Raw genomic sequence first — 22,609 nt, forward strand, 5'->3', positions numbered from 1 at the left:
TCATGGTCTCAGGGTCCTGGGATCGAGCCCCGCATCAGGCTCTCTGCTCGGCGGGGAGCCTGCTTCCTTCTCTCTCTCTGCCTGCCTCTCTGCCTACTTGTGATCTCTCTCTCTCTCTCTCTGTCAAATAAATAAATAAATAGATGTCTTTTTAAAAACAAAAACAAACAAAAAAAACAAAACCAGAAAGAACAAACACCATGAAACCCATGCCTTCCCTGGTGCCCTTCTCTTTTGACTACTTCTTTATCCCTCCTTCCCTTTGATGAAACTTCTTGAGAGGATATTCCCCTTTCTGGTTTGTACTAGTTATCTACCGTTGCCTAACAAATTATCATAAACTTTAGTGGCTTAAAATGACATGCATTTGTTATCTCACCATTTCTGTGGGTCAGGAATCCAGGCACAGCTTATCTGGGTTCTGTGCTTCAGGCTTTCCCAGGCTGTGGTCCATGTGTGCACAGGGCTGTGGTCTCATCAGAGACTCAGGTAGGGAGGGATTGCTTCTAAGCTCACTGAGGTTATTGGCAGAATTCATTTCCTTGCAGTTGTGGGACTTAAGTCGCCCTTTGTTCCGAGGTCTTTTGCCCTTGCGTGTTACATGAGGTTCCACTGACTTCATGACAGCCCCTCACAGCTGGCAAGAGAGAGACTCCAGGAAGTTGTAATCATAGCGGTGATACCCCATCACTTTTGCCCTGTTCTGTTGGTTAGAGGTGAGTCCCAGGTCCTGTCCCCACTCAGACACAGGGTATTATTAGAAGGGATGAGAGGTGGGAGATGAGGTTTGTCTGTCCACCATATAGTTCATGTCTCACTGCCCAGGTAAGTTTTGATTTCAGTACAACCCTGCTCTCGAGCCCCTTCTTTCTTTTTCTGATTAATCTGAAACTTCTGCTCAAGATCTGTTCTGGCACATGTCCACCAAGGGCTGGTTGCTGGGCCTGGGTTTCATCCTGAAGACCATCCCGATGGATGTCTGCAACCTGGTCTCGGAGGTTCCCGGCCTGCTTCTTTTAAAACCCAATGGACTGCACTGCTGCTGCTTCGTTAGTTGGCGTATTAACCTCATGACAGCAGGAGCTTCGTTTTGTCCACTTTATCCTGGGTGTTGAGGTGTGATGGGCATCTTCTACAGCCTCGATAAATATGTAGTCTAATGAAAGACTTTTTTATAGTCAACCCAGTTTTTTAAAGTGTGATTGTTTTGTTTCTTTGTAGAAACTATGAAGATCGGGACAATGGCATTGAGTATTACTGTTCTTGAGGTACTAGGAATGTCTGTAATGCTGTAATAGTTTTGGGGCTTTGGATTGTTGTTGATTAGAAAGTAACATTGTAACAGGAACTAAGTGGATGTTTTCTTATTTCCGTGGAGTTCTGGGTGCTTTTGGTTGGAAGAGTGTATGTGTGTATGTGTATATAATTTGGTCTGTAGGATTCACAGAATTGCCTTTGTAATTTTAGTAAGAGGAAGTAAAAACAGGTGATAACAGTGTGTTATCAGGTACCATCATCTGAATCACTCTGTTCTTACCCCAGATGTATTTTGATAATTTTTTTGTTTTGTTTTACTTGTGTTTAACCAGTAAGTAGAAGGTAATTGTCTTTAGAGATCTACATCTTTGCTTTCTGAGGTCCTGTTTTCTTTGTACTATCTGCTTTAAGAAAGTGTTTGGCAATAAAATGCTGAAATAGATGAGGTATTTGAGAGCCTAGTTATTTAAAGACTCAGTGTGGGCCAGAAGAGGAAGGATTCCACCTAATGCAGACATGATGAATCTCAGAAGTCTTGGAGCAATCTCATTTAAGGCAGAAATCAGTCACAAGCAAACAATAATACATGGGCTTATTTGTTAAAGAGATCCTTCATTCTACAGCTCAGAATTCTTCAACTTTTTTATCTCAGGACCCTTTTACTCTGTTAAAAGGTGTTTGAGGACCCCCAAATAACTTCTTCTGTTATTTTGTATCTTGATATTTACTGTGTTAGAACTTAAAACTTAAAAAAATGAAAAGTACTTAAAAATGACAAAGAACAATACACCCATTACATTAAACAAAAAGACCATTTGTAATGAAAATAACTTCTGAAACAAAAGGAGTGACATGAATGACATTGTTTGACATTTGTGTAAGTCTCTTTAATGATTATTTTTAATGAAAAATAACTATTTTCCAACACCTCCCCCTCCCCAGAAACATTTAATGAGAAGAGTGGTACCGTTTCCCATCGTCTGCAATCTGTTTCATAACCAGCTTTAATAGAAAGTAGCTGGGTTCTCTTGTCTGCTTCGCCCTGCAGTGTGTTGACAGTTTGGGTGGAAGTGTGCAGAAACTCTAGTCTTGCACAGATGTGCCATTGCGAAAGGGAGGAGCATTGAAATAACCTTTTGGGATAATTATGGGTATTCTTCTTTGATACTACATTAAAACATGACTAGTGGTAGTTTTTTAGAGGTTATGCACAATGTAGATTCTGCAGCCATAACATAGGTCTCAACGGAGTCTGTTACTTTAAAATTCATTAATGTATCTTGCATTCTGAATAGGACAGAAGAGAGATGGTTAAGTCAGTTACCAGACATCTGTGTAATGGAATATTATGCAACCATATTTAAACAGTGTTTTGTCACAGATGAAGTGCTTACCATTGTAATGAATTGTCTAATGATCTTAATTTTGCTAAAGAATGAAGAGGTGTGTGTATTAATTGAAAGGAAAATATAACAAAATATAGGTATGTTTAGTGTTGCATTCATGGATGACATTTCATTTTCTTTATACATTTATATATTTTCTAAGTTTTCTACAACCTGCACATTGCTTCTAAAAATAAGTTGTTGGAAGGAAAAATAAAAATAAGTTGTTGTTGCTGTTGTTTTTAAGAGAGAATAAATAGATCTGTCAAACTATTTCCCTTATCCCAAAGCCAACTTTTACAAGAAGAACCCCAATATTTCCAGTTGGAGTTGTAGCAAGATCCATTTCTTCCCCCTTAAATTTTTGTTAATTTAACAGACTAAAGTAACCTTTCTTTGGCTGTTTTAAGCCTCAGAACTTTGCCTTTTTATTTCAGTAGCAGTTAATTGGTTTATTAGAGAAACTTTAGTCAGGAATTATTCAAGAAAAGTATTGGTTGTTGAACTATATAGCAGAGACATAATTTGCCTTTTCTCATTTCTATTATACTTCAGGCGAACACTATTTCTTATCTTGTAGAATGGCAAAAGGATCTTGTCCTAGGTGATTGAGCTACTCTCACAGTTTAGAAATATCCTGGAAATCAGCATGTAATTAACCTCTCATTTACTGCCTTGGAGTAGTTTGTCAGTGTTGGTGTTTGTCACATTTTTGTCTTTATGGTTTTATGGCTAGAAGTTGAAGCAGCTTCAGAGAAATAGAGGGCAGCCCACCTCTGGGGATTAGTTCCCTGCTTGCCCCTGGATTTAGAAAGGATCTTTGCTCACAATTATGTCCCTGACACTGTATTGTCCTAAAATATTGCTGCTTTAAGGCTTTTTGTCCTCAGTCTGTGGACAGCAATCCAAATCTGCTGATGGTCTGTTTTTCTGAAAATGGAGGACCTCATCCTTTTGGCATTTTTTTGTTTTATGTTCCTTATAATATAATTAAGTGATTATTAAGATGTCTCCAGAAGCTACAATACATCTATAAAGCAGGAAATTAGCAGTTTTGCATTCTCCACTTATCTTAAATATGAGAACATCCCTTTGATATTTCCAGCTGAGCATACAGTTCTGTGGCTTTAGTTAATATGTTTGTGACGTGCAGTGTTTGCACTCTCTCCCAAGACTATTTACTAAGGCCCAGCTCGCTTTGAAGTGTAAACTGTGATGGGAAACTACTTAATTACATATTCTAATACTGTTTTACATTAAAAGACCATCCTATCCTCTGCCTAAAATGGTTGGGAATATTCTACTTGGGGGCATCCCTAATGGTTAAAGCCATCATTAAGTTTGGAAATACTCTGATTTCCATCAGATTTTTGGAGTTGAAATTTTGGAGGGCAGAGAATGCTCTCCAAATATATAGGGTGCTTTCTTCACCTTAATATCAAAACCTCTCTTTCCACTGAATTTATTTTTCAGATCTGACCTCATCTTTTGTATAATAGACCAGACTTGGAAGGATCTACAGATTCCAAATAAGAAAGGAGGACTGTTATTATCACTGTATTACCAAAACCATCAGCTTTGTAACCTGCAGGGGCACTTTACCCCCCCCCCCCCCCCCCCCCCCCCCCCCCCCTACCTGTGGTATGTCCCATACTCTTGTTCCTGACTGCTTTCCCATCTCACCTGGCACCCGCTCCCGCTCCCCAGCGCTGTTGCTCCCCAGGCTTCCTGGCTGTCTGGTCTCAGCTTCTGCCCCTGCCTGTGCCTTTACCTGGAGTGGAACCCTTCCCCACATAGCAGCCTGGCTGGCTCCCTCACTTCATTCAGCTCTTTGCTCAAATACCACCCAGGTGTCTGCTGTCAGTCTGCAGTCTTCCCCAGACACCGAAAATGGCACCGTCTGTTTCCTTACCTGTGTGTGTTTACCATGGTACTTCCTTCCTGTCTGATAAATCCATACCTTCCTGTTTGCCTGCCCCCCCAGCCCCCATGTAGGCTTCATCAGGGCAGGGGCTTTGTTTCCTTTGCTGCTCCTTCCACATCGTTTGGGATAGTGTCTGGTGCTTAATAGACGTGAAATAAATACTTGATGAATTAACGGAGGAATGAACTCACCAGCTTCTCTGTTGGGGGCTGCTATGAACAGATTGTATTTGCTTTCCAGGTGTCATAATAGCTCCTTTGAAAGACAGGGAATGAAAGGCTTGCTGTGTTATACCTTGATTCAAACTGCCAAACACCGTGCCTGATAAACAGTTGACAGTCACATGTTATGGAACAAAAGGACACGTGGACGGCCAGATAGTTGTTTGTTTATGCTCATGTCTGCCTGTGGCTCCCAGCACACCAGTGTGCTCGGCAGACGGTGAAGATGGAGCTTGAGAAAGCCCAGGAGGTTGGTGGGAGGCATTTTTGATTTTCGAATTGGTAAATATTTGCACTCTGGCATACTTCGACTTGATTTTTTAAAGGTCGGAGTGGGAGGATTAGGAACCACTTTGATGAGGTTCTTGTTGAAAATAACTGTGTGTCAGATATTTATTACAGGCTGAAGCAGAGTTAATGACAGTGGTTTCCTCTGCGTGCCTGAAAGAGTTTGCATCTGTGCCTTACTCCTTCTCAGAGTCATGCCACACCTGTCTTCCGGTGTCCTGGGTGAACCACACCTGGTAGCAGAGCCCCATGTTGAGCTGTTCCTTCTGCCTTCTCTCCTGCCACTTGCCTGATGAGTCCTTCTGGTTTCAGTCAGGCCGGTGTCTCCATTATTTCTCCCCTGTCTGGGCCCTTGGTGCTCCTTCAAACATCCTGCTTGGTCATTGCTGACTCTGCCTGGCCAAACCCTTTGCTCAGGGCTTGCTTCTGAGGTGCTCACACTCTGACTAATCTCCGTCCCTTCCTTCTGTACAGTTTAGCTCCAAATCAGTGTGTGATATTAATACGTTCTGTATCTTGCTAATTTTTTACAAAAAAGATGAAACACTTTTAAGGGGACTCCTGTCGATCTTTTATATCCCCCAAGCATAGGATAGGCAATGAAAAAAAGAGAAAATATGAGACCTAGGATGTTGATGGGAGAAGCTTGACTTTGGACCATTCCGGTCACCCTGTCTGAGGATGTGGGGGCACATCAGGGCACAGAGGAAATCGGGTTTGATTGTCTGGATCCAGGCTTTGAACAGAGCCACATGGGGGGTGGGGCCTGGCCTGCCGTTGAAGCGCAGCACGACTCGACGGACACTTATCCGAGGACAGAACAAGGAGCTGAGGGCTCAGAGGACTTGAGGTCAGGAAGACAGATGGAAATTGCTTGGGGGAATCTTTTTTAGCTGCCCCCCCCTTTTTAATACGGTAACTTAAATCTCCTCCATGTGACTTTACCAGAATGGAAGCTCCTTGAGGACCGGTCTGCCATGCGGTCTGCCCTATGTCTCTGGCACTCAGGGCTGGGACCAGAGGTGGTCAGAGAAGACGAGATAGATGGACGGTCGGTCCAGGTGGTTGCTCTTGGAGATGGGAGGGAGAGGAGACATGTGGACTCACTGGTTCTTGCACTCCTGACCAGCATTTCCTCTTTACGTGGTTATGTAGTGGCCCAGACCCTGTTATAGGTGTCGCTGATCATGGTGGTTTCCCCTTTCAGTACTCTACTGGAGCTACACGCTGGTGTTTTGTTTTGTTTTTTAAAGATTTTTTATTTTATTTATTTGACACAGAGAGAGAGATCACAAGTAGGCAGAGGGGCAGGCAGAGAGAGAGGCAGAAGCAGGCTCCCCACCAAGCAGAGAACCCGACTCCGGGCTCCGTCCCAGGACCTTGAGATTATGACCTGAGCCAAAGACAGAGGCTTAAACCCACGGAGCCACCCAGGCATCCCTGGTGTTGTGTTTTGAAGTTCCACAGGTGGTTCGGATGTGCAAGCCAGGGGCATAAACCACAGCTGTGGAGCATGTGAAGGAAGACGGAGGTTCATGCAGCCCATGTGGTCCTTATGTAAATAACCAGCATCAGCGTGGCCTGTTGGGGGATGTGTTCTTTTGCTGTTCTTTTCTTGGAGCCATACAACTCAGTAGTTGAAGGGATTTCCTCCTCCTCCCCCCACCTCATCTTCCTCTGCTGCTTTGGGCTTCCTTTCACATTTAGTTCCTAGCAGCTTAAGAATTCAAGCTCCTTGGGCACACTTTTATTATACCTGGCAGAACGTATTATTAAGGTGTTGAAGTGTTTTTAAAAATTCAGCACCAACGTGTAGGTGGCCTCCAGCTGCAAACACTGGATTTAGCATCTCCCTGCTCAGTGCCCCTCCCGTAGCCCAGTTTTCCAGTTCTCCCTGTGCTCGCCCCAGAAGTACAGCTGTGAGCAGCTTGGACTCTGAGTTCAGAAACGGAGGATGATAGATAGGAAAACTGCCATCAGGTGAGTGGTTGCTGGTTGGCCGGCTTGATTTCATTATCATCCTGGACACTTGTCAACATTTTCCCCTAATTTTGGTCATTTTCAAGCTGTGTAATAATTCAAATTGTACTTTGTGAGCAAGTAACCTTTTATGCTATGCATTTGAGCATCTCTAGGAAGGTCAAGGGAGTTATTTGCCTCTTCTTACACCTCAGGATGAAATAGTTTAGGTGACTTATTTACTGTCTGACTTGAAAAAGCTAGAGAGAGCAAACTGGAGTTTGGAAAGGGATTTGCATGTTTGCATGTGATTGTGTGCTCAACACTCATATGCGTGCACAGGCTGGGGCAGAAAGGAGTTATGGACTGTGTGATGAATTCCAAAGCACAGAGATGCATAAAGCGGAGGTTTAGGGAAGTGGGAGGCGCTGGCAACAGAGAAGGCAAGCTGGAGGAATTAGGATAGAATTAGTTGGACTGAGGCCGGGTGGGTCAAAAGGTGAATTGTCTTTCCCTCAAAAACTTAATAAAGAAATAATGGCCTGGTTCCAAAACGAGAAGAGACAGCTCTACCTTATCTCCCTTTCCCATGGGGGTGGACTGCTCTAGGAGGGACAGAAGATGGAGCAGTAGTGAGGAGGCCAAGTTCCGGCAGCACTCCACCCAGCTGACCCACCTTTTCTTGTTATATGACCTTGAGCTAGTTACCAGGTCACTGTGCATCAGCTCCTGCTCTGTCAGGAGGCATGAGAAGACCTCTCTCATGGAACTGCCATGGAGGTTACATGAGATGAAATAGTGTTTCACTGGTACCTTCAGTAGCTCATAGGAGGAGGAGTATTTCTATGGATTACCTGAGATTCAACCATCACTGATAATACCGTTTTTGTTACAGATTTCAAATGATTTTTTAAATCCCATTTAAATCAGGAGATTGCAGTAGAGCACAGACCCAACCAAGCGTGGGTGTTTAGTAGGGAGAAATTAATTTAGCCCAGTGAATTATTTTATTTTTGCACCATGACCAATTTAGGACAAATAAAAATGTTTATGGGCTCCATCTCATCTCCATGCAAAATTATTGAGATATTGAATCATTTTAAGAAATGATAATTGAGCATTTAGTATATTCTCATACTAAATATGTTAGAGTGATATACAGGAGAAATGGCCCATGCCCTCAGGTAGCTCCGTATCTAGAAGGGATCATCATCAAATAACATGTATCCAGCAATAAATGACGAGTTCCAGACTGTGAGAGTGGGAAGCAAGCTCAGGACAGAGACTGAGAATGGAGGGACCCCGGTTCAATGGGGTGCTCTGAAAGGTGTCGTCTGGGTAGAGATGAAAAGGGCAAGGATGAGCCAGTGTAGCCAGAGGCTGGGGATGGGTGGGGAGGGAGTGCTCTGGGGTGTGAAGACCAGCCAGGTGAGATATGCAGGATGGCCAGTGTGGCTGGAGTGTGGGGAGCAAGGGCAGGGGAGAGACTGGTGTGTGAGGAGTTGGCTGGGGTCCAGTTAGGTAGGGAGTGAGGGCCGCTGCCACGGTTTCAGAGAAGCTATTGTGTGCCAGGGACCTGACCCAATTTACATTTTAAGATAATTGCCCAGGAAGAAAGTCCATTCTCAGTGCAGGTGTCCTGCTTTGATGTTTGTCTTCTTAATAAAGAAAATGCTGGTACTGCCTTTTTTAGCCATGGAACTGTTGGTATGTGAGTATGTCTGCGAAGTGGCAGGGCCAGCCAGGCCAGTGGCTGTGGCCCAGACACAGCCTACAGAGTCCCTTGGAGAAGGACCCACGGTAGGTTGCTAATTAAGCTGGGGGTTCTGTATGGCTTTGTTGTGTCAAGAGCAGAGCTCTCGAGTCAGGGCTGTGACAGAGGAGAATGTTGTGACCCGGCTGGTATCTGGCATGCTGAGTGCTGACTGGTGTATTTCCTTCTTCAGTCCCAGCGTTGCTGGTTGAGCCAAGAACAATGCAGAAACTCTGAAATCAGCACTTGGAGATCTGTGCTTGGGAAGGAGTAATCAGGGACTCCTTGATTGTAGATCTCTGGTATCAAATTACCCACTTTCGAATCAGTCAGTTTTGATGACACACAAGGACTCTCAGGAAGGCCATTTTAAGTCATTGTTATTAATCAAATAGTGTTTTTGTTGTTGTTTGTTTACACTGAGTATTGAGAAACACATGTAATGGTCTGTTACCTCAGTTTGGTTTCTCTTGCTGCCTAATCACCTCTGACTGTTGAAAGCCCCAAGGTGGCAACGAAGGGCTGCATTTCATACTCAAGCTTTAATAACCATTCCTATGGGCCAGAGATATTAAAATATCTCTAATAGGGGTCACCCTACTAGTTGTATTATAGCTGCAGATGGGTAAAGAGTCGATTTCTCTTGTTTCCCATTTTTGGGGGGATGAGCGAGTGTGTGTGGCTTTGAAAGACCTGTGTCATGGAACCTGACTGTGTTACCCAGTGCAGTGTGTGTGTGTGTGTATGCAAGGGAGTCTCAGGTTTGGTTCAGACTGTCCTGACTAGTGAGAACCTCTGATCTCCTGGTTGGGGCTCACAGGTGAGGAAACACTCATCCCAAGAGGCATGGTCATTTTCTGAATGCACAGAGCCTGTGAGGTGACAGATTTGGGAATAGGACCTGGCATATCTTAGGCTTGGGCCTGTGCCCTCTGACAAAGCATGTTTAGTTAATTGTAAAGGAAAGGGTCAGTAACAGATGCAATGAGGAAATAATGTCCAGTAATCCCAAGTCACAGAATCGAATCTATCTCTGCAGTGAACCATTTTAAGAGAAAACAAAATTTGTTTCTTACTAGTGATGTGGAAATAAAATTTATTTTAAAACAAGCATGAAAGGCAAAATAAAAACTAGATTAAAGACAAGTCTAGGATACTTTGTGTGTTTATTTTATAATCAGGCATTAAATTATAACCAGTAGGAATGACACTAATGATTCTAAGGTGACAGTGTCATTCGGTACTTCATTTGATTAAAATAGTAGATGTATTTGTAAACTACTTTTATTAGATAATATTATTTAATCTGGCAGTTAGTCCCATAGTTAATTTTTCCCAGTCTAAAAATAAACATTGTATCTCTGGAGATTATTAAATAGCTTGTAGTAACAATGTCTTGTTTTCTGAATATTCATAAGCTCAATTTATGGTATTCATGCTTCTCGGTGCTTTTTTTTCCAAGTCAGACTTACTGGTTGTATTCTCCCTTGGTTTGGCAAGCTAATGATATCTTAATACTTGGAAGGTGGTTTTTATAATAAGTAGTGATAGATGTATAATGGGAAACAAATAGGTAAATTGCTAACCACCAATCTGAGCAAGTCTTGTTGTCTGCTGTTGCTACAACAACTAACAGTTGAGTCTGACACTGGCACTGGTAGCTAACTTGTTCTACCACAGAAGCATATACTCACATTGTTACTCTTGGTTGTAAAAAAAAAAAAAAAAAAAAAAAAAAGGAGGCCTGATTCAGTAATTGGGTGCTGGTGTATTATTGGCATGTCTTTCAACAGCTTGGTTCAGTTAACTTGATTGGTGTATTTTGGTTAGGTCCATTAAACAGCCTGGGAGTGCCTCTGTTTACCCACTTTTGTGTGTGAGAAAATGGAGGGGATGGCATTTGCCAACTAATGTGAACAGGAAAGAAAGGGAGAATGTAACCCTATTTTGAAAAATTCTGTCAACACTTATTAGCTACTTGGTACTGGTACTTCCTGTTTCCAAAACTGATGTTAATGCAATCCAGCTTTGCATTGTGAGGTGGTTTATTGCCCTCAGCAGAATTCCTGGCATATTTGAGGCCCTGCCCTCTAATTTCTGCCAGATACCCGAGCCACAACTGGCCCAGTCCGTTCCACTCCAGCACTGCCCGACGAGGCTACCTCCTGCCTTCATTCTGTTGCTGGTAGAGATCTTCCTTGCGTAACCCCCATGATCATTCCAGCACACGTCTGCTGCGCTGAGTTCCAGCCTCTGTGGCTCTCTGCCTGTCATGGTCTTGGCTTGAATTAAGCCTGACAACTTCGCCCTCTCTTACAAACATGAGCTACCTCCCTTCCTTCCTTCAGTAAATATACTCATGGCTTCTATTACTCTCCCCTTCTTCAGTACATATTTCCATAGGTCAGTGAAAGGTATGTGTGTGGGAGGTGTGTCTAAGGGGTGGGGCAGAAAGACGGTAGAAGAAGAAAAGATAAAGTTTGTGACTCTGAACAGATGAAGTTGGCTTACCTGAGACTCTGTGCCCTGTGGGGGTGGCAGCTATGTCACTGGATCTGGGAGGTGAGGAGTCCCTATCTTACAGGCCAGAGGTGTTAATCCACATAGCAGCCCTTATAGGGAAGGACAAGGAAACCAGGGCTCAGAAGACAACCCCTGCAAAGGTTTTGGGATTTCTTGGGCAGAGTTTGAATTCTGGCCTTCCTATGACTAATTGTATGAAATTGGACAAGCCTCCTAGTCTCTCTCTGGCCCTCAGAACCTACCTCAGAGTGTTGTGAAAATTCAGTGAGTTGGTGGGTGTGCACATTTAGGACTGTGCCCTGCCCACAGCTAATATTTATTGAATGATTATTTTAAGTGCTGTTATTGTTGAACTAAGGTCAGATGGCTAATGTGTGGTGGAGCTGGGTTTCAGTTTCTCAGATGATAAAGCTTAAGCCCCGCTACTGTTCCATACTGCCCTTATGTTACCCTCTCTCTGTTGACCAGGAAGAAAAACAGATCAATTTTAATTTCTCCCATACATTTTTCTGCCCAGTTTTCTGTGTGGTGGGGCTAAATGGCCTTTGTCTGGTTCCAGATACCTGGGACTAGAGCCCTTCCTCTTATTCATTGTTGACTTTAGCTCCCTGGGTAGAATTTTTGTTCTGCTTCTTAAAAGATTATGCAAATAGAATGATTATTTTGGTGTTAAGAAACATTATCTGAGTTACACTGTCATTTCTTTAAAAAAAATAGGCAAATGCCATTCAAGTTAGTTTTAAATATTGATGTTTTATATCTATAATTTTGTGGATAGAGAAATTACAGAAACTGCTTTTTAAAAATTCTTTAAGAAGAGGAGAGGTGCCTGGTTGGCTCAGTTGGTTAAGCATCTGCCTTTGGCTTAGGTCATGATCTCAGGGTCCTGGGATTGAGCCCCAGGTTTGGTTGTGTGCTTAACAGAGCCTGCTTCCCTCTCTCTCTCTACCCCCATTCATGCACTCCCTCTCTCAAATAAATAAAATCTTTAAAAAATAATGAAGTCTATAAAAATATTTTAAGAAAGGAGAAATACAGTACTTCCTAGGTCACCTCTTTCCCCACATTCTGTCGTAAGTATGGAAAAAGACCTAGCAACAGAATTCTTTAGGTAATCTTTAATTTGTATTCCTTTACTCATTCACACACAGCTAGAAGGATTTGAGGTTATTCTTCAGTGACTGGAGTAAGGATAGTTTAAAGATTAGGTGGAAGAGAGGTGATGACTTTAGTATCAGCAATACTAGCCCAAATAACACTTTTTAAAAGGTAATGGATTTTAAGTGTTTTCATTTGGAAGGGATGATGACAGTTGGCATACAGCAGCTCATCCAATTTACATTTCTGTTGCAAATTTTCAGGTGCTTTCCCATCTTCAGAGTGCTGCTAAGTTATTGTGGCAAGTTTAAATAAATGAATCAGAGCAGGATTTCTCAGGCTGCATCCATTAGTGGCTCATGAAATCAATTCAGTGGGTCACAGCCAGCATTACAAAAAAAATGAAACAAAGCAAACATCACAGTGTACAGCATATAGTAAAGATGGCTTCTTCTGGAAACTTCTGCTTTAGCTAATTTTAGTGCGGGTGTTTATTGGGTCACTGAGTGTAAAGAGGATTACAGACAGAAGTTTGAAAGCCATTGATCCGAGGTATTTTAGAAAGTTTATCAACTTTAGAGCAAGCCTGAGGGTGCATAGAAGGAAAGTGTTTATAATTATCTTTAACATTGATTTTTGTATATTACTGGATATAAGGAAATTTAAGAATGGTAACAGATCTTTTCTAGAACTATTATATTGTATAAAGTGGAAAGAAGGTTTAGAACTTTAATTCTGAAGATTCATGGATGAAATTAGGAAAATAAAGTTGTTAGTGTCCTTCCTAATTACTGTGTCACATGCACCATTGTGTGTGTGTAGATTTTGTACTATAAACTGAATTTTTAAATCTGAGATAAATTTCACTCTCAAATACTTGGCATCTTGTTCAATTTGACATTTGTAAGATTATAAACTAAAGAGTATTTATTTCTAGATTTTCTTCTTTGAGCCCTGAATTGCCTTGAAAATTTTTTTTTAAAGAATCATCTCATTTTTCATAGCCCTTTGGCCACATTTAACTTTGAATACTTAATCTAAGTAGGTAAAACTGTCCTATCCTTATTAAGCTTTTCAGATTAGCTTTTTTTAAAGGCATAAAGGAAGTAGTTAGCTGTCATGGTACATCTGTAGTTTCCTGTTAGGGAATGATTTTATGATTGTTTTTCTGGAAGCAATTAATAATTCCTTTATAACCAGCTGTAAGTAAAAGACAACTTTTCATTATGAATGTGTTGACATGTCATTTGTCCTTGCCCTTTTCATTTAATTAAATTACAATAGCTGCTATTTGTGTGGATTTTAAAACAGATATTGTTAAAGTTCTGAACTTTTTGACAGGAGCTGTGAGAGAAGTCAAAGCTGATGGGAAGTTTCTGGATGCTGAGTTCTTGAGTAATGAACCCTCTTGCAACAAGAGAAATGAAAACATCTAAAACTTGAGTAACTGCAGGGAGAGAGAAGCAGAGTTCTCCCATTTTATACGGAACTAGTGTTGGGCTGAGCGTTTACTGTTACCGACCTGCCCTGTTCTTTTACTTAATCACTTTTGCTGCTATAGGATTTAAGTGGCCTGATGGTGTGGCAAGATTGGGGAAACCTTCATCTGACTGTAGTATTATTGGGTAGTAATAGATTGGATTGAAATGCCAGAATGACTAGCCTGAGGGATGGTATGTTGGCGCTTGGGGCACAAGTCCTCACCCCTGGTGGCTGAGGCCATGAGGGTTATAGACAAAGTGGTAGGTGGTTTGCATTTTCTTGCATGGGGGAAGAAGGAGTGATTTACTTTGACAGAGAACTTACCTGAGGGTGAAAGCTACAAAGTAAATAGGAGACTATTGGAGTAGTTACAAATTGCTCTTGAGAGCATCCTGTTTGAAATGAGAATGAATGAAATCTCAACTTCTATAGGATCTGGATTATGAATCACCTATCTATTCCTCACTACTAAAATTTAAGTGCTTATCTCTTTAAGACCTCTATTCCAGAAATATATGTATTTTTGAAATCTTGAATATTTTCTAAAACAGTGAGTATTCTTCCTATCCCAGTAAGAATGAAGGCATTTACACTTTTTAGACGTTGTGGCACCTGAGGTCTGCTCCTTTAAATGTGGGCTACTTGTTTTTAAGCTTTCATTTTAATGTGTTGCTGGTTTGCCAAACGGGTTGCTGTTGTTTTTTCCCATTCTCATTTTGAAAGTTTCCCTCGGCCTATTACTGTACATAGAGATAGACAAAGCTTCAGTGTAGCCCTGCGGGAGGCTGACTATGCCTGTGAGATGGGTGACTGAAGTAATGTCTTGTGGGAAGTAAGATGCTTCCTGAAGCTGGGGACACCATGTTTTGTTTGCCTGTGACTTCGCACACCACAGCTGTGGAAATAGCAAGGTCTGGTGTTTTAGAATGACAGGTATCTGGAGGGATCTGCTTTAATGTGCAGAGTCCAAGCAGAGAAAGGTACCAGTCAGAGTAGTTGGCTCCCTTGTTCCAGGGTCCCACACCCACTACAGACATGTTTACATTTGAACTGCCAAACTGGCCCCCTCACCCCCCACCCACCGTTTGAAAAGCGAGGTTATGTGTAGATGGAAAAACTAAGTATAAAAGCGTTTCCATTAAAAAGTCTCCTATCTTTGGTTGTTGCAGCTCTTACTACCTATGCTATGAGGGCTACACACTTCCAAGAAATGATTGTTCCTGGGGTTTCCCTTTCAGCTTTGGAGCCAAGGTCCAAAAGTAGCTAAATGACCTCACCCAGAGGGGTCCAGCGAGCCTCTTGTCAGGAGTTTGGAGTGCCTTTGAAGACAGTTGCATTGAGGATATGTTTTAACTCGGGCTGCCATAATGAAATACTAAAAACATAATGGAATAGTTGGTGCCTTTTTGAGACAGAGCACAGTGAGCACAGGGAGGGACAGAAAGAGAGGAGGGGGAGGTGGGAGAGAGCCCCAAGCAAGCTCCACATGGGGCTCAATCCCACAACCCTGAGATCAAGACATGAACCAAAATCAAGAATCTGATGCCCAACCAACTGAGCCACCCAGGAGCCCCCATAGTCGGGGGGTGGGGGCATTGTGTGGCTATTAAACAGTAGACATTTTTCTCTTACAGCTGGCAGTCCAACATCAGGATGTTGGCTGATTTGGTTCCTGGTGAGGACTGTCTTCCTGCCTTGCTGCCTTCTTACTGCCCTCACATGGTGGGGAAAGGAGATCTCTGTTGTCTCTTGGTCTTTCAAAGACACTAATCTCATCATGGGGTCTCACCCTTATGACCTCATGTAATCACCTCACAAAGGTGCCATTACACTGGGAGATAGGACTTTACCATTATGAATGGGGGGGAGAGCCAGCCCATAACAGTCTGTGTGTAACAAAATTGACAGAATTGAGTGTCTCCTCGATAGGCCCTACTCTCAGCAACTCGCTGCTCGAGTGCCTGTTCCCATTTTCCCAGCTTCCTTTGTGTCCTGGCAATCACATGACACGGTTCTGGCCAATCAGATGCAAGCAGCCCCCCCCCCCAATCACCCGGGGCTTCTGGGCGTGACTTCTCCCAGACAGAGGGAGAGAAGACTTAGTCGGGGGCGACCTGTCCAGCTGACTTTCCTCTGGGAGCTGCTGTATGGGGCGGCTGAGGCAGGGCACGACAGCAAAAGCCAAGGCCCCTGGTAACACCGCGGAGCTCTGAAGCAGCCCGGGAACATCTGACGTCAGGTTCTTGTGTGAGTTAAAAACGAGCGCCTGCGGTTTCAGCTGCGTCTAGTCAGGTGCCATCATATGTGTCCCAGAGCGTCCTCACTGATGTGTGGAGTCGACACGGAGAACCTGGAGTCGGAGGGAGGCCGTCTTGAGAGGAACCCAGCTCTGAGACTTGCCTGTGCTTCTCACCCTCAAGACGTGCTACCACATTGTATTTACTGTGTGTACTTTTGTCCCCCGCCGGCTGTGAGCTCGGGCGTCCGGGACCGCGCCACTCCTCTCTGGATCTTTTGGGCGTAAGCTGAGGGAGGGACATGGCCACTGTTGAAGTCCACGGGCGAAAACGCCTGGCTGTGGTCTTGCTGGCTGCAGTGGGCTTAATATTCCCATCTTGGTTTTGGTCTCTTCCAAAACAAGACCCGCTTAATGCTGTCGTTCACCGAAAGCCCATGAGGTAACCTGAAAAGTGAGTGCGGAAAACGGACTTTAATTAAAAAAGTACCTGGGCTGTGTAAATAGCTGCTCTCTGGGGTTTAGTTAGAGCCAGACAGTTCTCTGAAGAACCAGACGGAGACATAGCGCCATTTTTACCATGGAAGCAAAAATCAAATAAAAGTCAACTTATATTCTTATAATTATGAAGCATTTTAGCCATTTAGAAAATACACATAATTGTAACCATTGTTTTTGGCATGAAGTTCTCCTTCCCTTTTTTTTTTTCTGAGAGTGAAAAATGAAATTTTCCGGACAAAGTGTATCTGTGAAAGGGTAAGTTGAGTGAGTGGAAGCCAGAGCACGTTCTTTCATAGAAACAAATCTGTTTGACACACAATATGGCTGAAATTGAGCAGATTTGCGAGGAAAATGATAAGATTACTGGCTGTCATTTTATCAGTAAGGAAGCAGACCAAGGAAAGTGATGTTAGTGTGTGGGCTTTTTATTTAAGGTTCTCGCTACTCTACAAGATGTTACTGGTAACTTATTAAGACAAAAGTGTGTTGAATCCCATCAGCCAGCAACAACCAGGAGCAGGTGGAGTCATACCCAAGTGTGGTTCATTTGGTTTGCTGTCATAGGCGAACATAGCTCAGAAGAACGTTGAGATTCTGTTGGAAAGCAGAGTCGGGATGGGTTGGGTGTTCCAAACGTGGGATTGGAGGAATGGGGACCTGGGTTGGATGTGGTCAGGAAGCAGGCACAGTTCAGTGATGGGGTATACTAACAATATTTATCTAGGAGGCAAGAGATGAATGTGGGGTTAGAGCTGTCATTTAGTAAAAAGTTAGCAGTCACACCTTTTAGTGAGATCAGAGAGATGTCTTGTCATTTTCTTGGTGGCATTGTGGACTCGTCTGTGTCCATTCTGAGCATTCTTTATGTTCTGGTGGCAGTATTGGGGACGGCTAGGAAAGTTGGTCTTTACTTCTCTAGTAGCCAGTAGGACTGATTTTCACTTTTCCAGTAGTTTTTTTAAAATTTAATTTTATCCTGCATCCTGATGCTTGAGGAGGGGTAGGGTTTAACAGAGATGGGATGATAAATGGGGAGTCTAAAAGGGGATGTCTGAAGTTACTGTGTCTGTGCATTCCCTGATTTTGGTGGGCTTTTTTGTTTGTTTGTTTTTTAATGTTGTGGTTGTTCAGTGTTGATATATCAGGTTTAAAAAAAGGGCAGAGGTGCCTGGCTGGCTCAGTCAGAAGAGCGTGCAACTCTTGATCTCAGGGTTGTGAGTTTGAACCCCAAGTTGGGTGTAGATATTACTTAAATAACTAAAACTTTTTTCCCCCTTTTTTTTAAAAAAGGTCAAATCAATAGTTTTATCCTACCTTGAGAGGCTTTTCGGTGCTCTTATTAAAGTATACTGAAAATTTAAACGTATTAGCATCTTTAAAGATGCTGTCCAGTTATTGGTCAAGTGGTAACATTAATGGTGGTGCTAGAGATTTTGCCAAATGCATAGGAAATGTAGAAAATCAACTGAGAAGATTCAGTATAGTCCTCAGAAGTGAGTCAGTGTGGAGCACCACAGTGGGGACCAGTCAGGTATTGGTTCTAGTCCAGGCATCGTCCCTTTCTCTGTGAACTTAGCTAAGCTGTTTCATTTTCCTGGGCTTTAGTTTTCCCATCTGAAATAACGAGGAGGTTGAACAAATGGCCTCTGTGCGCCTTTAAAGTTTCTGTCCCTAAGTCCTTTTAAAAATAGTTTTCTTTTTTGAAAATACTTGGTTGGCTAGTAAGTCATAAATTTTGTGAAATTACTATTCAGCTCTTGAAGACAGGAATTTTTGAGGATTTTGACAGCTACTCCAGCTGGATGTTTTTTGTAGTGTAGTTTCCTTCCTCTGAGGATTGATGAGGCCTAACTCAGCCATCTTTCCAGTGCATCCCCTTTGTAGCTTCCTTATATGAATGAGGTGTTTCTTCCTAGAAAATAACATACAATAAAAATGCTGAAGGAGGGGCGCCTGGGTGGCTCAGTGGGTTAAAGCCTCTGCCTTTAGCTCAGGTCGTGATCTCAGGGTCCTAGGATCGAGCCCCGCGTCGGGCTCTCTGCTCACTGGGGAGCCTTGCTTCCCTCTCTCTCTCTGCCTGCCTCTTTGCCTACTTGTGATCTCTCTGTCTGTCAAATAAATAAATAAAATCTTTAAAAAAAAAAATGCTGAAGGAGGCCTCTCTACTTGGGAACTTGCAGTTTGAGAATAAAAGCTGGTAGCATTCTTTTTTGAACTTGAATTTTGTGAATATGAAATGGTGTGATATAAAAATGTGTTACATGCAGATTTTGAAGTAATGTAGAAACTGGAAGAGTAGAAGAAATTGATCAAGAGTTGCATAATTTCAAAAATGGTAAGCCATTGTAAATGTACAGTGGTTTGTAAAGTGTGTGTCTGGGCCTGCCACGTGACAGCTGCATTTTAGCTGCCAGAAGACTGACCTTTTGTGTTTAGTTGTCGTGGTCATGGTGTCTGTCCCTGGTGGGCATTGAAGTTTCTGCCAATGTGGACTGGTGTTTAATGTGCACTTAAATCAAAAGGTCTTTCTGTAGCCTTCAAAGATGTCAGGAAGGTGCTCACCAAGAAGTTTGTCAATGGTAGTGCCAGTGATAGTTCCCAAACACCCCGTCCCAATTGGTAGCTTTATAACAGAAGTGCTGAAACCAAATGAAGAAGACAAACCAGTAGGTGGAATGCATCACGCTGTTCATTTAGGGGAAAGAGCACGGAGCATACTTCCAAACATGAGTTCATCTGGAGAGGCTCTAGAGCAAAATGGTTAAGAGTGTGGACTTGAGCTACCTGGGTGATGCTGCCCACTTATTAGCCTTTTAACCCTAGGTGAATTACCTACCTTCTCTGGGCCTCAGTGTCTACGGCCCTCCAATGGGGTGAATTTCACTATCTTACCTCAGAGGCTGTGTGGCATACAGTGAGCATGAAAACAGGCTGCTGGGCCTGACCCCCAGCCGTTCTGATTCAGGAGCTCTCAGGCTGGGCATTTGCATTTAGCAAGTTCCATGGTGGTACTGATGGAGCTGGGCCTTGCACAGCATTTTGATGGAGCTGGGCCTTGCACAGCATTTTGAATAGCTTTTGTACATGCAGACACCCGTACTAGAACATAGGGGGCATACTGTTTTGATAGGATACTGGTATTTTTCTCCTATTTGGTGCATGGTGAGTATTTCCCTTTATATTGTTTAAAAAATAATGTTTAAGCCACATTGTAACCCAGTATTAGATATTTAAGTGGTTTCCATTTTTTTTTTCACAATCATAGGTTGTAGATAAATGTTCTTATACAATATATTCTTGTCTACATCTCTGATTATCATCTTGGAGTAAATTCCTAGAACTGAATTTATTATGTTTTGCCACAGACTGCTAGCAAATTCTTCAGAAAGAATGCAGCAAAAGTTTATCTTCTGACAAGTGGCCCATGAGAGTAGATACTGATTTTCTAAATAAAAGGGAATGAGGAGAAAAAACTGTCATTAACGTCATAAAACTCTTAGGTATTTGAGATTTGGTAGGAATAAGCAAGAAGAATATCTATGGATTTATAAAGAAGACAAAGATGTATAAAAAGAAACTAGGTGGGGAGTAAGAGGGTGAACTGTGCCATGATTCTAAGGTAGTTTTTAGGTTTATAGGATTCAGATGAATTTATTCAATTATTGTGCGATATATACTTGATATAGGAGACTTTATGCAAGGAGGAATAAATAGTTTTTTATTTACCCTATATGGTACATGTATGTTTCTTCACTATGATATCTAGGAGCCCCTCCCTGGATTTGGAGTTTTGGTTTAATAAAGTCTGGTCCATGCTCCATTCCTAGGTACATGTCTCTAGCTGTGGGCCAAGCAGTTGAGATTCTTTTAGGGGGACTTGGAGTGAAGGTGGCTGCATCTGGAGGTATACAGTATCACTACCAGAAAACCTACTCATTATAGATTTCATTTGGAGAAGTCCATGGTTTTTGGGAACAGGGGTGAGTTGGAATGGAGGCCAAGGTGGCGGGTATGTAGGGAATATCAGAGGAACACCTTCCCCAGTCCATCTGGCTCTAATGATGGAGCCAAGCTCTGCAGCCCTTGGCTCTAAGCCCCTGTGGTTGGGAGCAACAGATAAGCTGGACTCTTCTGTATTATCAGAATGTTAGAACTAGTAAGGGATCTCAAGGGTCATCTGGTCCAGCCTTCTCTTTTTACAGATAAGGAAGTTAAATAATTTATTATTTTCAATTAAACTTCACCTCATAAGTTTTTAAAATCAGATAGTCAACCCTGGAACAGAATTGGCTGGTTATTCTTTCCTTGTTCTAGAAGATGTAAGCTTTTGAGAACTGAAGCCACCAAATGATAGACGATAAAGCCAAAGACAGGGGTGACTTTGGTCCTGTGGCTCAGTCATGGGACACTGAACTGATTGAAAGTCAAACCTGCACTACCCCCTAAGTCACAGGAGCATCACTTGTGCCTCTCTTCAGATTTGTACACACTTGTATGGTCCCCAAGGGCTTCAAAGTAACCATGGCTATAGGGTAGCTCTCTTCTAGTACCAGCCCCATGTAGTCCAGAATTGACACGTACTGGTTTTCTTTGTGCAATTCAGAAAAGCGGTTTTTTTCTTCCCTTTTAGTAAACACATGTGACAAGTGCTTCTTTTTAAAAACAACAGCTGCTCTGAACACAAACCATGCCTACTACCACTGGGTGACACTGTTAGACCACAGAACAGTCTTCTTTGGGAAAAGCAAGGGTCCTTGAACTTCAGATCTCATCAGGGTACTTTATGTAGGAAAGAGAAGCTCAGAGTCACTTAATGGTCCTATATCAAATGTTATTTGATGAGTGTAATTTATCTGTCTAAGGCAATTTTAAGGCCGTTGACTTTAAAGTAATCAATTATTAAAGAAATCTGTTAATTGACAGCATTTCAGTTGCTTAGAGGTTTATGCAAATTAATTGGCTACATATTAATGAAATGCTAATTACTTTATGGGAATTTTAATGTAAGCCAACGTACTAATATTTATTTCTCACCAGACAGCATTTTGAGTTATCTTTTTGTGGCAAAAGACTCATTGCTTACACATAACATTTAATGTTAGGGACGTTAAGTGAATGTTTTATTGGGTCATGTTGTTCAAGAAGGAGCATAATCTGCTGGTTTAGAAAAATGGACATTTGGTTCCCTGTACTGATCTGTATCAAGAGAAGAGACTTGCCTAGAACTCATTCTGGGCTCCTTCAAAATCAAATGAGGGTGGAGAATGTGTTCAAAGCAAAGGTTGGCCTCCCCACCTGCACCTCCCCTGTTTGCCCCCTTTTGTAAATGTGAGCTCTATACTTCACTTGACCTGTGTATCACATGGCCAGTTTTAGTTAAACAATATGTGGAAAGCACATGGAGATGTTTCTGGGGATGAGAAATAAGTAAGAGTCAGGCTTTTCTTTTGTGAGCTTAATGTGATGAATAAGAAAACTTCAAATATGGGTTTGCTTGTTTGTTTTTAAATATTTTATTTATATGACAGAGAGGGACACAGCAAGAGAGGGAACACAAACAAGGGGAGTGAGAGAGGAAAAAGCAGGCTCCCTGCCAAGCAGGGAGCCCAGTGCAGGGCTTGAACCCAGGACCCTGGGATCATGACCTGAGCTGAAGGCAGACGCTTAATGACTGAGCATGGGATTTGGCTGGGGTGCAGCTAGATTAGAGAGAAGAGTGAGGGGGAGGAGTAGAGGACAGTGAAGAGACAGCTGCTCAGTCCTGAGTCTGAAGGATGAAAGCGTGGACTAGGATTATAGCAGTGGCAGTGGGTGATGGTCTCAAGGACATTTATCATGAGAAAGAAGGGCTGACTGTGCAATTACGCATCAAGGCTGAGGCCTGGGACATTGCAGAGATAGTATTAGTTTGAAAGCTGCCTGGCCGATGGCAAATAAGGAGGTTAAGGGAAGGCGACAGGATTATTTCTACAGTGGAAGAAT

The 22,609-nt window shown here is 42.5% G+C and overlaps 1 protein-coding gene across 4 annotated transcripts in view; it reads left to right on the forward strand.

The window, feature by feature from the left end:
- FAM107B (family with sequence similarity 107 member B) overlaps positions 1-22,609 on the forward strand; it is a 75,435-nt gene that overhangs the window by 30,062 nt on the left and 22,764 nt on the right. The window contains exon 2 of one of the 4 annotated variants that reach the window (XM_032880945.1): positions 4,116-4,171. The exons of 1 other annotated variant lie outside the window; for it this stretch is intronic. The gene's annotated coding sequence lies outside the window, so the exon portion shown is untranslated. Of the gene's footprint in view, positions 1-4,115; positions 4,172-15,986; positions 16,138-18,891; positions 18,963-22,609 lie in introns of those variants that run through there. 2 more of the 4 variants (XM_032880941.1, XM_032880943.1) reach the window with 2 other exon arrangements.

Source organism: Lontra canadensis, unplaced genomic scaffold, assembly GCF_010015895.1.
Source record: "Lontra canadensis isolate GAN:19392208 unplaced genomic scaffold, GSC_riverotter_1.0 scaffold72, whole genome shotgun sequence".
Classification (NCBI taxonomy): Eukaryota; Metazoa; Chordata; class Mammalia; order Carnivora; family Mustelidae; genus Lontra; species Lontra canadensis.